At 40.7% G+C, this 14,869-nt stretch overlaps 1 long non-coding RNA gene across 1 annotated transcript in view; it reads right to left on the bottom strand.

The window, feature by feature from the left end:
• The window catches only part of LOC309824608, a 239,512-nt gene extending 230,103 nt beyond the window's left edge, over window positions 1-9,409 (bottom strand). Inside the window, exon 1 of the long non-coding RNA XR_014296949.1 lies at window positions 9,283-9,409. This is a non-coding gene — a long non-coding RNA (uncharacterized lncRNA). The remainder of the gene's footprint in view (window positions 1-9,282) is intronic.
• Window positions 9,410-14,869: the final 5,460 nt, after the last annotated feature.

Raw genomic sequence — 14,869 nt, 5'->3', positions numbered from 1 at the left:
AGCACACATATCCCACCTCCTGTCACTTCCTTTGTTATCTGTCTCCTCCTATGAGAATGTAAGTTCCCTGAGAATGGGGATCAGTGCTTAGTACACTCTTATATTCCCAGCACTGAAACAGTGTCCGGCATATTTCAGGCAATAAATAAATTTGTTGAATTAAAGTAGACTATCTTTTGACTTTCTGCACACAAACCACACAAACACACATACATATCCAACAACTATCTTTGATTTCAAAGCCCTATTAACACTCTGGTTTCTATTTTTTATACCTTGGAGACCACTACCTGTGATGGCCACAACAGAAGTAAAATAGAAGTCGTGTTGTTACAGCTTTTCGCTGTAATCTATTAATGTTGTTCCACTAGGGAAAAAATGGATAATATGTGGAAGTCAAGAAACAATAGAGCTTTGCAATCCAGAAAGCTTGAGAATTGTACTGTTAGCTCAAATGGCTCATAGTCAAGTTGCTACACAGATAACTTCAAAATATGGAGCACAGTTGCTATCAGCAGTGAAAATTAAAGAAGTGAAATTTAAAGTTAAGAAAAACATGTAGCAAAGATCACTGATACTTAAAACCAAAGAAAGCCCAATAATTATTTAATCATATGAAGAGTGGCTATATTTCCCTTATTACTCATAGGAAGGGTTCTGTGGTAGGTTCTTGGAATGGACAAAAGTAACATAGAGGAATTTTTGGATTTGTTAGCACTGTGAGCTGTAAGTTGACCATGAAAATGAAATGGATATGTTTAAACTATAATTTTAAATGTATAATATTGACCCTGTGGCAGAAGCTGATGGTATGAGAGACACAGGTTGATCTATGAAGGAATGTCACACTTCACTTAGCTCAAACCATAACTCAAGTATCTATAAAAACACTCCTTACCCCACAGCTTAAGACAGCTCCCTCCGCTATCTCAGTACTCTTAATACTCTCTTGTTTTTACAAAAGATAAATCAATCAAAATGTCATAAGAAGTCGGTCTTCACTGTCCATGTATTAGCTAAGGGAACTGTGGGGAGGATTACAGCTTGTTCACAGTTAGTGGAGGGAGTGGTTGGTTCCAGGCTTCCTGCTACACCAAGCCCAGAGCCTCCACTCCCTTCTTCAGATTCGTGCTCAGCTTTCCAACCCTCTGGGACATGCTGGCTCTACCCTGAGGTCTTCTCACCACTTCTCTCCAGTGAGGTCTCCAGAAATTGTTCCCTCCTATGTCCCTCTGACATAATTGTCTATCCCTTGGTCTGCCCATTCAAACGTCTCCCCAGTGTGCCCCATGCTCTCTGCACCCAGGCTCAACAGCCGTCCCTGCCTACCCTCTGCTCTCTCAACTACCAGGTCCTTTGCTCTGTTTCCTTACTGATCCTAGTCGGAGGAACCTCTCTCTCTGACAGAGTCTTCACTGTCCCCAGAGGGAATCATTATTTATTTCCCAAAGGGGACCTCTTTTACCCTTTGACCTTCCCCCAAAAGCTCCTCTACAATCTGTTGCAGGGCTTTTCAAGGAGTAGTCTCAAACCCCCTGAGTCAAGATCTGAGTCTGGGCCAGAAATTCTCAGTTCATCGTATGTCATTTCTAATGAGCTTCCTAGGAGATTTTGTCGCACAGGTCAAGTTTAAGAACCACTGCATTCATCCACCACGAGAGAGCATCTCTATAAACCTCCCTCCTTCTCTTACAGAAGTCCACCACTCCCCATGGGCAGCATCGCAGGTAGAGAAGGTGTATGGTCAGGGCCTCTCAGAGGCCAGAACACTTCCAATTCCTGAGAATGGCAGTATTTTAGAAAAATTAAGAAATTCCAAAAGAGCATTCCAAAAATTGTGATATATTCTAAATGTTTACACTCAATAAATATATATAGTCCAATATAATTGTGCTACCTGCAGGTTTACAACTTACAAAATTTATCGTACCCAATAGCCAATGTGATCTGGTCATAGAATAGAGTTTAAAGTCATGTGTGATACCTTTTAAAAAATATAATTAGATCAGTGTATGTCTGTGGCTATGCTAATCCCATTTGGAAATAACATCAAAAGTTTACATGTAAGACTCTTCTTAAATGTGAGGCCTTGGCAATACGGCCCTCCTGATGCCTACTGTGACTGGCCCTATCTGTTATCACTTCAAAAGTGGCAAGAACCCCCTTCCCAGCATGCACGTATTCCGAGATTTGTTGTGCAGTTAAAGAAACAAAGATCACTCTCCAGGAAGATGGAGTACAGCCACCATGAAGTGGAATAAGAATAGCTGGGAGGGTCTGGGAACATTCGCAAGGTGAGTACTCCCCAAGCATGCTCTTTTGCTCAAGGCAAACCCTGCAGATACTACTGACCTAGCCTGGGGAGAGAAAACTGCATCTGCTGAGCCAGATCAGTGCACTTGTCACTCTCTGTGATTGACAACCCTTTGTTACTCCCATTCTCTTCCCCACCTCAATCCTATAGCCAAGTCTTTATTGAAACTTCCAACCTGGTCTCCACTATGTTACAGGAAATTAAGGAAAGATGTGATGACTGTTTGGAGCAGGGTGACCCTACTGGTGGCCGTGGTAACAAGTAGTGAGATTCCCAAAGAGGAGGCGGGTAGCAAGGTCACGGGCCCCCTCACTGCGTCCAGTGACACCCTGGAGAACTGGGACTTGGTTTCAGGAAGGGAGCTGGTGGGGTTCATTCTAGTTGCATAAATTGAAATTTTCCTCCACGCTCACCTTGTTTTAATCATGAAAATCTGAATCTTTACAATCAGTGACACTCACTAGAGAAAAGGAGTTCCATAAGGAAGGGGGTTTATCCTCCTCCTTTGGGCCTCATTCCCACTTCACCCTGAGAAACCAGGATTGAAATTTACAATACTTGGCAGACACTTAAAGTTGGGGGTGTTCTGTTCATCCATTTTCTCCCCAGGGAAAAATAAAAATGCTTTCCACACCGGAAGCCTTTCTGCCTTCCTGCCACCGTACCAAAGTAAAGCAATATCTCCTTGGCAGCTTGTGCCAGGGTAAGAAAACAGTAAACCCCCGGGCAAATGCATCCAGCCGCCTGTCTGCCAGGAGAGGGGTCTGCAAACTTCCTCCTTCCTCCTCCAAACAGGCGATCTGGAGTTACAGTCTACCCATGGTTGTGTGGATTTATTTAGCTACAATGTTATCATCTCCATTGAGCCACAAGTAAGAGACAACTCTCTGCTTTTATTTTTAACCTGAAGAGATTATTTTTGAGTTAAGGCTTTAAGAATTCAGATCTATCAGGAAAGAACAGCTTGTGTAATGAACTTCCTGTTTTCATCATATTTGGACAGGGAGCCTCCTTGTTGCCTGTTATTATTACCCAGTTAATATGAACTGCCTGGAGTTTATTTTTAGCCGCGTTGACTCTATTGTAAGGACTGCATAACTGCTTTCAAAATGGGAAAATGTAATTACGGGATCTAACACTAAGTTGGGGATATTCTTGGGTCCTTTCACAAGGCAATGGCTTAAAAAATGAAAATAGACCATTTTAAGTGGCTAAAGAAAACACAGTTATTTGATCCAAAATAGCCCATTGATCCTTTTACAAACTAAACACTTTCTTCACAGAATAAAGTCTCGTTTCTGTTTAAGTGACCTAAACATATGAATTTATTTCCAAGTTCAGAGTAGGGGGAGGCGAGTGAGGAGGAGAATTGGTGGAGAATAGAGGCAGGAAGGGTGTAAGCACATTGACCAAAAGAGCAAAAGATTAAAACTGTGCCGAAAGTACCAAAACACCTAACCGGTTTCTCAGTTAAGGGCTGGGAATGCTCATCTCAGTGCATACCCGTCATTCTACTGTGTGCACCCAGTGCCTCATCCAGTGGCTCCACGGGCATGAAGGCGGTCAGCATTTGGCAGGCTGCACGGGATTATGCCCTCACACTTGGTGGCCTTGAGTTAGTCACTCACACAGGCCTCTGCCTCAGCGCCCACCTCCTCCATGACTCCAGATACTTGCCCACACGGTTATGCATTTGTTCCACAGAAATGAACTGAGCGCTCAAAATATACTAGACTCCAGGAATGAAGTGGGAAATAAGACACTGTCTTTGCTCTAAGTATGATAAGAGTATTGGTAGAGAGAACTCCAGGGGATTCCAGGAGCACAAAAAAGGAGATGCCTAACCTAGCCTGGATGAGAGGAGGAAAGCTTCCTGGAGGAGGTGATGTCTTGAGCTGAGTCCTGAGGTAAAAGCTGGGCTCATCCTGAAAAATGGCATCGTAAGCTGAGGAAGAAGCTGGGACAAAGGCCCAGATGTGAAAGAGATGGAGGAAAGGCCAGGTCACCTGACTGAAGTGGAGAGTGTAAGGGGACATAAATAGAATGAAAGCTGCAGCGTTAGGTGGGGGCCCCGTAAACCATAGTAAAGCCTTTTAGCTGTATCCTGAGAGTAACAGGGACAAGTTACAGTAAAGTTCTAAGAGTAATAATATTTAATAAATATCATAGACATCAGTGTATGAATGGATAAACAAAATTGGTATATACATACTGTGGAATATTATTAAGCCTGAAAAAGGACAAAAATGTTGACACATGCTACAACATGGGTGAAACTTGAGGAAATTATACTAAGTGAAATAAGCCAATCACAAAAGGACAAGTACTGTATGACTCTACTTATATGGGGTTTCTAGAGTAGTAAAATTCACAGAGACAGAAAGTAGAATGGTAGTTGCCAGGGCCTGGGGAAAGGGGAAGATGGACAATTAGTGTTTAATGGGTTTAGAACTTCAGTTTAGGGTGATGAAAAAGTTCCGGAAATGGATGGTGATGATGGTAACACAACAACATGAATGTACTTAATGTCACTGAACTGTACACTTAAAAATGGTTAAAATGGTAAATCTTGCGTTATGTGTATTTTACAATTTTTAGATTAAAAAATAGAAACATAACTGCAGTGGCTGGATTTTTATTGATATAGATAGATAGATAGATAGGTAGACAGATAGACAGAGATAAACAGAAAAGTAGAGGTAGGGAGACCATTTAAGAGTTTGTTTCAATAATCTAGTGAGAGATAAAGTGGCCTGAACTTAGGCTATGTGAATAAAGAGAAGAAAACAAAGTTCAGATTCATTTGGACATTAGACTAGGAAGACCTAATACTGATCGGAAGAGAGCACTTTGGGAAAAGTAGGGCTTAGGATAAAGTCCAGATTTCTAGCTGGGGAAACTGGGTGGATGGTGATGAAGCCAGTCACTAGGAACAATGAATGATTGGAAAAAAAGAACTGTTTAATTTCTCATGGAATAATTTAGAAAGTAGATGCAATCAAGTCATTTCAATAAGGAACAAAGGATATTTCTCTGTCCATGGGATAAAAGATATAAATAGAATGTAGTTAAACCTACAACTAAAATGCAAAATTTGCTTTGCAAACCCTCAGAAGAAAGCAAACATGATCACAAGGGATAGTGAGGCTCAAAGTAGAGTGAAGGTTGGAGAGAGACCAGAGTCCAGAGGCTGGAGATGGGGTCAGGGACAGCTGCAACATATATTGCTTGATGGTTTTTAAAATGCTTTATGTTTTGACTGAGTCATTTCACCTGCAGTGGAGCCATGAGAATGTCGTGCTTCACTCCTCAGTCATCATCTCCCAACCCTCCCCTGAATGTTCCCTCCATGTCAGTCTTCCAAACCCACTCACCATTTCCCTAACACACTATACCCTTAGACGCCTCCATAACTTCTCACAGGTTCATGCCTCTGTCTTGAACGCCCTTCTCCCTCCTCCTGGACCTGGCACATTTCAACTTATTCTTCAAGATTCATTTATTTTGAGTCTGTTAACAAACAACTTTCGACCTGTGTCGGATACTGGGTAGGGACAGAGATGATAAGACAAAGTCTCTGTCACTAAAGAGTACTGGCCAGGCAGAGAAGTAGACAGTAAACAGGTAATTGCAATAAACAGGGCACTGCTGTAATCAGAAGCAGGTAACAAGTGCCACAGGAAGACAGCAGAGAGAAATACACTGCCTTGGGTTGGGGGCGTTGAGGGAGGATCACAAAAAACCTTTGCTAGTTCAAATGGCATTTGCCGCAGGAAGAATTTCCCAACTTCCCCGAGAAGTTAGCTGCTCTTTCCTCTCTGAGCTCATGGAACTTTGTTTTTCCAATGCACAGTACTTAACACAGTGTACCATAATGTTAGATAGGTTCTCCTACTCACCTGTGAGCGCCTCAAGATTACAGTCCTTCACGGAACCCCTCACTGTTCAGCCCATAGTATGTGTTCAATAAATGTTCATTGGATGGGTGGATGAATGGATGGATGGCTTAAGAGTGGTTATTAATCCTGTAATTTAACACCTTCTATGGCAAGGAACTCATTGAACCTCTGCTACTAGTTTTCTGTGAAGTCTATAGAAGTAAGAGACATGAATTAACAAGATTTTCTCACTGTTGGAAGTACTCTCTGAAAGCAGAAGACGTAACTGTCTTGGACATTCTTTACTTCTTCCAAACCTCTAAAATATCATTCAGATATTTCGGACTCTAATATGCATTCCTTTTTTTTTATTGGAGTATAATTGCTTTACAATGTTGTGCTAGTTTCTGCTGTAGAACAAAGTTAATCAGCTATATGTATACATATATACCCTCCCTCTTGAGCCTCCCTCCTACCCACCCTCATCCCATTCCTCTAGGTCATCACAGAGCACCGAGCTGAGCTCCCTGTGCTATACAGCAGCTTCCCACTAGCTATCTATTTTACACATGGTAGTGTATATATGTCAATGCTACTCTCTCAGTTCGTCCCCCCCACCCCTTCCCCTCCTGTGTCCACAAGTCCATTTTCTATGTCTCCATCTCTTTTCCTGTCCTGCAAATAGGTTCATCAGTACCATTTTTCGAATACATATTCTTAATACTCCAATACCACAACAGTTGACATCTTAGGTAGACTTTATACGCAGGCAGAATCAGCCATAGACAAAGATGAATTTTTGGTGAATTTTCTTTTCCTCATTTGACAACCTTCTTCCACTCCAGACCCTCAGAATTTCAAGGATTAAACTGGTCCTGTCAATTCAGCCACAATAAGGTGGTAGGCTGGTATGAACTCACCTTCCCAGTAGTGTTTGCATTTTGGATAAGGATGCCTTGGAAGCAAAATTATTCAACCAAAAAGTATTTTTCTGAGTACTTGTTATATACGAAATCTTGTACCAAGTGCATCAGGGAATACAAAGAGAATAAAAACATGTCCTGGTCCTCAAGAGGTTTATAGTTTAATTTGGGAGAAACTCATAGACCCATGAAATCTTAAAACACAATACAAGAAAAAATATTCATGATGGTGCATTGGTACATGGCATACTTTGGTCCCTAGGAAAAATACACAGAAACAAAAAGAAATGAACCTTAATCTAACCCTCCATCCAGTCCCCTCTACAATATCCTCAGCAGCTCTCCAGTCAAATACTTCCAGCAATAAGGCATCACTACTTCAGAAGAGAATCCATCCTGCTGCAGAAGAACACAGAAATTCTACTCATAAAAATGTGTCCATGTGTATAATCTTACATTGACCCGAAACCGGGCTTCCTATAACTTCTATCCATCTCAGAGAATGACAGGTAAAGTTCATTTGCTCTCCCTTTTCAAGGTAGCCCTTCCAGCATGTAAAGAAACACATCTACCCTAGGACCGCTCTTCTTCATGCTAAACATCTCCGTTTCCTTCAAAGGCTGCTTATCCAGTATGGTTTCCTGTGCTTGCCGTCTCAGTCATCCTCTTCAAAATATATTTAACTTGTTAGTGTCTCTCTTAAAATGTAGTACCACAAACATATTAAAAGTTAATAATATCATTAATAATATATTATTTCTACATATGTATATATAATATTTCTAGTAACTGTAATATTAATTTTGAGTTAATGTTTATATTATCAAACTACCTACTGGATATTACCACTTGGACCGTCTCAAACTTAATCTGTCCAAAACCAAACTCCTGATCTTCCTCCCACAGTCTTCCTCATCCAGTGTACGGCAAACTCCAGACTGCATTTCTTGAAGCTCTGGCTCAGACCAAAAACTCATCTCTCTTTCGTTAACTCCTTCTCTAATACTCAGCAACCCTAGTGGCTCTACTTTCAAAACAGAATCAGAATCTGACCACTTTTCCCCACTTTCACCACTATAACCTGAGTCCAAATGACCATCATCTCCCAGCTAGGTTTCCTGCTCCCACTGGTCCCACATCTCCCCATCGCAGTCTGTTCTCCAGAGTGCAACCAGATGATGCTCTTAACACATGTCAGACCATGTTGTTCCTCCACTCAAAACCCTCCAGTTGTTCCCCGTCTCATTTTTAAAGCCCTTTAAAACGGCCTGCATGCTCTGGCTCCCTCATCCCTCGATGGCCTCCCACCACTCTCCTCCCATCCTCCATTCCTGCCACATCTGTCGCCTCACTTTCCTCAAACACTCCAAGCACAACCTTGCTTTGGAGTTTCTGCACAAACTGTTCCCTCTGCATGGAAACTCTTCCTGGAGAGACATCACTCTCTCCTTCCGATCTATGCTCAGATGCCACCTGGTCACACTATTTAAAATAGCAAATTCCACCCTCACACCCAGAGCACCCTATCTCTCCCTTATCCTCTTGACTTTTCGTCACAGCACTTAATACCAACTGTTACACCATATATTTTTTATTTGTTTTACTGACTGTCTTCCCCCCTCCCCATTAGAATGCAAATTCTATAAAGGCAGGGAATTCTATCTGTTCTGTTAACTGATGTATCCTTGGGACCTAAAATGGCCCCTGGAACATATTAGACTCGCATGTTGAATGACTGAAAGAACGAATGAGTGAATGAATGAATATGTTCATTCATTCTACAAAAACAATTCTACTCAATTGCCTACACTTTTCCTAATAAGATACCATAGTTTTACCCACCATCTTTTATTAATTTCTTCTTAGGATTTGGGCAAAGGTATTGGCTTAATTCAATTATGAACCTTATGTCATAATTTCCACAAATAGTAGAGCTGTAGATGCTATAATAAAATGGACCTCTTCAAGGCTTAAAAAAATCTATTAAGAACATTCTCATCTAATTTTGAATTTTAATGATTAGTTACAACAATGAGTAATTAATTTTGATATTTATAGAAAATGAAATGCATTTTTTCCTTTCTGAAAATCTAGCACTTCAGGAACAGCAAATTCTTGGAGAAAAAAATTCTAATGAGATCATTAAAATTGATAGTGTTGTACTTACCTAAGCAGTAACAGGCACAACAACTGAATGGGCACCAAATAATATCCTCCTTCTTGTGCCTGACTCTGCTATCTGAGTTCACCACTTCCTCCAATCTGTACAAAACTGCCATTGGAGGAGTTCTAGGGATAAAGCATGAGCTTCCCGGTACCTAAGGCACAAAGACAAACACCTGGTTTCTAACTTGTGTTACAAGCAAAGCTAATGTTCTAAATCCAGAAGGAATGTTATCACTTAATTTTTTTAACAACAGATTTTAGGTAACATGAGGTACAACATCCTCAGCAATATTTGCAAGAAAAAAATGCAAAAGCATGTTCCAATAGATAATTCTTAAACTGAATCTCATAAAGGCGCAGAGCGTAACACTAGATTTTTAACTTGGTGAGAGCATTTCTATCAGGAACAGAGGTTATCCAGCCCAGATATGTTGCTTCCTGATACTACAACGGATCACAAGAACAGAGATTAGAGTCCCTAGAAGAGGGATGGAGAGCTCACCCGTTCATTAAATCGTCTCTCTCCAATATTAGGTGTCTTAGGTGAGCCTTTGGCAAGTGCACAGTTAAAGTCACTTCAGGACTGAATTCGCTGACAAGTGCCTGAAGTGCCAATAGTCTTTGATGTTGATTATCCATACGCTTTCAACACCAGATGTGCAGGAAGTCAGGCTGACATTCTGTTGTCAATTTTTGAAGAAACTGACTTGTATCCTTGCCATTCCATTTCTACTCAAAGATAAGCTGCAGGGGTTCCTGCAGGTGACATCAGCATTTCCCTTAAAGTGGAGTTTGAATCCACTCACATACTTCGACACTCTTAAGGACCCTGAGTTTTTCACTATACTGCAGATGATTTGGTCCAAGACCTTTCTTAGGACAGGTGTAACCCATCAACCATTTCAACTATTTTTAAAAAAGAAAAGAAAAGCAACAAAATGAAACACCCTTCTATGGGCCCCGCCGAACTAATACTTGGTGTGCCTGCCAGAATGAGTTAGCTGCAACAAATAAAATAAAATGATTTTTAAAATGCTCCTTTGGACCAGAAGGAGCCGACTGCTTGTTAAGGTTAGCTGATATTATCCACTTTAACGTTGGAGAGCATCTGCCAAATGCAGCGATTTTAGCTCCGATGAGTTGAGGCTAGGCTGCTCTTTCTAACAATAATTAGTCAGCAGGTTCAGCTGCTTCTGTTCTAGTATTGTTTATTGCAAAACATTACCAAAACATTGACAAAGCTCAAAAGAAAGAAAAATCCACCCAAAATTCTGCCATCCTACAAACCAAACTGTTTACATTTTTTTTATGCTCCCTTTCAGTCCCTGTCCATATGCAGACAGAATTGTTACAGTTGTAATCATAGCACAGACACAATTTTGTAGTCAGGTTTGTCTCAATTAGAGTTTTTAAAGCGTTTTTCCAGTTCACTCTCTCATCTTCATTTCTGCTACTAGGAACACTTCACCCCCACCATTCCTAGTGACCTCCCGTGGGATCTTAAGTGTTGAGGAAGGCTGAAAAAGAATAATAATCAACAGAATTAGGGGAAAGGGTTAAGTTCCCTGTGTAAAGGATGGAGTCTCTAGAATTAAACTTGTGTGGAAAGGATTTCTTTCACCCTTTGTTCCCGTAGTTGGAAACCTTTATGAAAATCGCTATATTTCCCCACCATCAGGCATGTTTTCATTATATTAATAAAGAGGCCTCGCAGGTATTTTCTCTTTACCTAGTTTGTTTTTAAGGCCTGCACAGTATTTAGGACATAGGCATATAGAGACATCTTTTCTTCCAACTGCTATAAGAATTTATGAAACTTGGAATTTTTTAAGTGTGGCTACTACTCCATGCTATATTCACATGAACATGAAGTGATATACGCAGCTGTCAAAACACTGGATACCTGAATGCATCTTTTTACATTTTAACTTGTATTCTTCAGTCTCTGGCTTCCACACCAGGCTGCACATCACTCGTCTGGGGGTGGGGAATCAGTAAAAAGAAAAAATACAGACCCCAGGGCTCACCATTGATCAGGTGAAGCAGAATCTCTGGGGCTGTCTTTGGACTGATGGTTATAACACTGTACATTTAAAATGGCAAAAAGTGTCTGTCTTTCTTGATAACAGCTCTGACTGTTATGGTTTGTGGATTTTTACACGGATGGTAGGGAAAAGGACTATAAGGATTTGGATAAGGAATGGAAGAAGAATGCGGCCTATAGATGCTTTGTTGAAATGTCCTTCTTTGAGTTAGGTAGACCCAAAATGTGAATCACCTGCTCGGATAACCCTAGCAAGCATCAAGAAGTAATAGTTTTGGGGCTTCCCTGGTGGCACAGTGGTTGAGAATCTGCCTGCTAATGCAGGGGACACGGGTTCGAGCCCTGGTCTGGGAGGATACCACATGCCGCGGAGCAACTAGGCCCGTGAGCCACAACTACTGAGCCTGCGTGTCTGGAGCCTGTGCTCCGCAACAAGAGAGGCCGCGATAGTGAGAGGCCCGTGCGCCGCGATGAAGAGTGGCCCCCACTTGCCACAACTAGAGAAAGTCCTTGCACAGAAACGAAGACCCAACACAGCAAAAATAAATTAATTAATTAATAAACTCCTACCCCCAACATCTTCTTAAAAAAAAAAAAAGCACTCTGTGTCTGAGAGATCTTAGTGATTTGACCTTGGACAAATAACTTAAAAAAAAAAGAAGAAGAAGAAGTAATAGTTTTGTGTTTTTGCGAGCCGACCTAGCCTCTGCCTTCCATACACAATCCTGGAACCCTGAGGAGGCCACAGCCACAAAGGGGGAGGATGTCTGGTGTTGATAATGTTGGGGCAGTATATATCAAATCTTTTCTTTTTTTTAATTAGAATGCTTTGACCCTGGAAAGCTTTCACTTTCAATTCTATGTTCTATATTGTTTCAATTTTTATAAGCATGGATTCATGCATTATTGGTTCATTTCTTTTTTTAAAAATTGAAGAGTGGGTTATACCCATATGCAGTCCTTTCAAAGGAATGCTCTCACCTGTTCTCCAATGTGTCCTGGAATCCGATGAATCAGATCACTAGTCCCTCCTCTTCAGAGGAAACAAATGAGGGAGAGGATCTAAGGACAGAATCTTTTCCTCTCTCCCTGCATTAGGCAAAGAAGGAGAAAGGCTTTCCAGGAACAAATAACAAGAAAAACAAAGGAGTGGAGGTACTACATAGGTTGGTGTGTTCAAAGATTTAGTGATTCATTATCCAACTCCTACTTACCAACCAGGGTGCAATTTTGTCCCCTGGGGGACATTTCAGCAATGTCTGGGGTTATTTTTGGTTGTCATAACTGGGAGAAGAGAGTACCACTGGCATCTAGTGGGTAGAGGCCAGGGATGCTGCTGAGCATATTAGCATGGCACAGGATAGCCCCACCCCCCAACAAAGAACTATCCAGCCCCAAATGTCAGTAGTGCTGAGGCTGAGCCCCGGGCTGTAGCATGCAGTGCTAGGCAGTGAGCAGCTTGTAGGAAATAAACCTGAGAAGCTCATTTAAAAAAAGCCAGATCGGGGGAGGCCTTATATTTTATGCCAAGGAGCTCGGGTCTCTTTTTACTGTGGATGATGGAGAGCCAATGAAAGGAAGTTACCTGATCAATTTGGATTTCAAATGTATTGCCCTGAAGGGTAAATCAGAGGAGGCCAGTTACTGAAGGCAGAGAAAGCCCTTAGGGTGCTGCTGTGAAGCCCAGAGAGGAGTGTGAGGGCCTAGACAAGACATGGCCAGAGGGATCGACAGGGCAGCCAACACACATTTAGGGTGTAAAAGTCAGCAAGTGTTGGGAATTGAATGCATGTGGGAAGGGCAGGGAGGATTCCAGGATAACTCCCAGGTTCCTTGTTCAGATTATTGGATGGATGCTGGTTAGATACAGAAAGAGATTTAAGGAGGAAAAAATAATATATCTATAAAATATAAAGGTTTTACAAAGTCTTAGGTATTCTCTGGAGGAGATAAATAACAGAATCTACTCATATAACAAATATTTTAATAGCCATTATCTGTAAAAAATTAGTTTATACCTAGAGCTGGTTAGCTCCTTATGCAAGCAAGCTATTAGATTGAGACTTAGTCTTTCAATTTAAGGGAAAAAAATGTGATGTTATTTTGAGGAAGTCTCCAAGAGCCTTAATGGTTCTGTGATTTCAGGAGATGGAGGGTTTCCCCTTTTTAATCTAGAGTCAACTACACTTAGAGATCATCATGAGGGAACCATACCTGCGGAGTTAATTAAGGTAAATAGGTTGGCAAGGGCTTCAGCCAACTACTCAAGCAAGATCAAAATAATTCTGGCAGCAGAAATTTTCTTCTGGAGCTCTTTTCAGCCTTGAAAGACTGGATTTTTTAGAGCTGATGAAAATAATGGATTCTGGCTATGGAGAACACTGGGGACAACAAAATGCAGAGAGGCGAAGTAGTAATCGAAATGATTGGTTTAGTAATCAACCCATGCACATGATTCTGAATTTCTTCATCCTGAAGTGATATCAAGGAAGATAAAGTCCCCAAATGTGGAATATTGGTGTCCCTGTGGTCAAGCCCAAAATATTCCAGAATAATTTAATTTTTGAAAAGGACAAGTTGTTTTTAAAAGAACTGTAATTTAATGATTCTTTGGATGACTTGATCTCAGTTATATTTGAGATAATATCTTGATAATATGGCCTGGAACTTTTTTTCTTTCTGATCTCTCTTATAAAGCAAGAAATAAAAGCACTTGTTTTTTGAATAGTCCAGCGACATAGTAGTATAATCACAATTTGTTAATATTATAAATAGTTATTCATGAAGACTTCCAGAATAAAATATGTGCCATAAATTCTTTGTTGTCATACATTTATTTTTTCACTTCAGTTTAACTTCATTCCTAAAATCTCACTGATTGAGTTACATGTAGAGACAGATGCAAGGACATTTTGAAAGTTCAGATTAAGTTTAAGAGAAAAATATTTACTTTCAACCAGTCTAAAATATCCAAGTCGAGGTTGTAGATAAACTCTGAAGAGCTAATTCTTCAATCATCAATAATGCTGCCTCTGGTTGGAAAACTAAGAGAAAGTCCACGGATTTATCCCATAGCCTGCCATTTAGCATTATTGGACTATGATTATAAATGGGTTTGATAAGATATTTTCCTCTTTGATTCAGACAGTTTATCCTGGAGAAGTGCCTTAAAAGGAAGAATTAGACAATTGCAGGTTTCTGATGGATGTAGCTCTGGTGGACCCGCTGCCAATCCTGGCATTCACATCCCCTGAAATTATGTCAGCTAATGAATACTTAGAAAACATAAAGTTCAGAAGGCTGTCAAATTACTGTACAATTTGAAGTACCAGTATGCACATTGTAGGAAAAAACATATATGTTAAAACCTAGATCAGCCTTGTGAGGAGCTGGAGTAGTCCATAAATTCCATAAAGTCTATAAATTTCATTTTTATTCAGTAGGTGCCACCTAGGTGCTGGCCACCATGAGAGAAGTTTTCACAACAATGTATGTCATCTATCCAACAATTCTTTGAAGTAGTCATTGTAGTCTCCCATTTAGA

The sequence above is a fragment of the Grampus griseus genome (genome assembly GCF_964374135.1).
Source record: "Grampus griseus genome assembly, chromosome: 6".
Lineage (NCBI taxonomy): Eukaryota > Metazoa > Chordata > Mammalia > Artiodactyla > Delphinidae > Grampus > Grampus griseus.
This window is presented reverse-complemented; position numbering and strand designations above follow the sequence as displayed.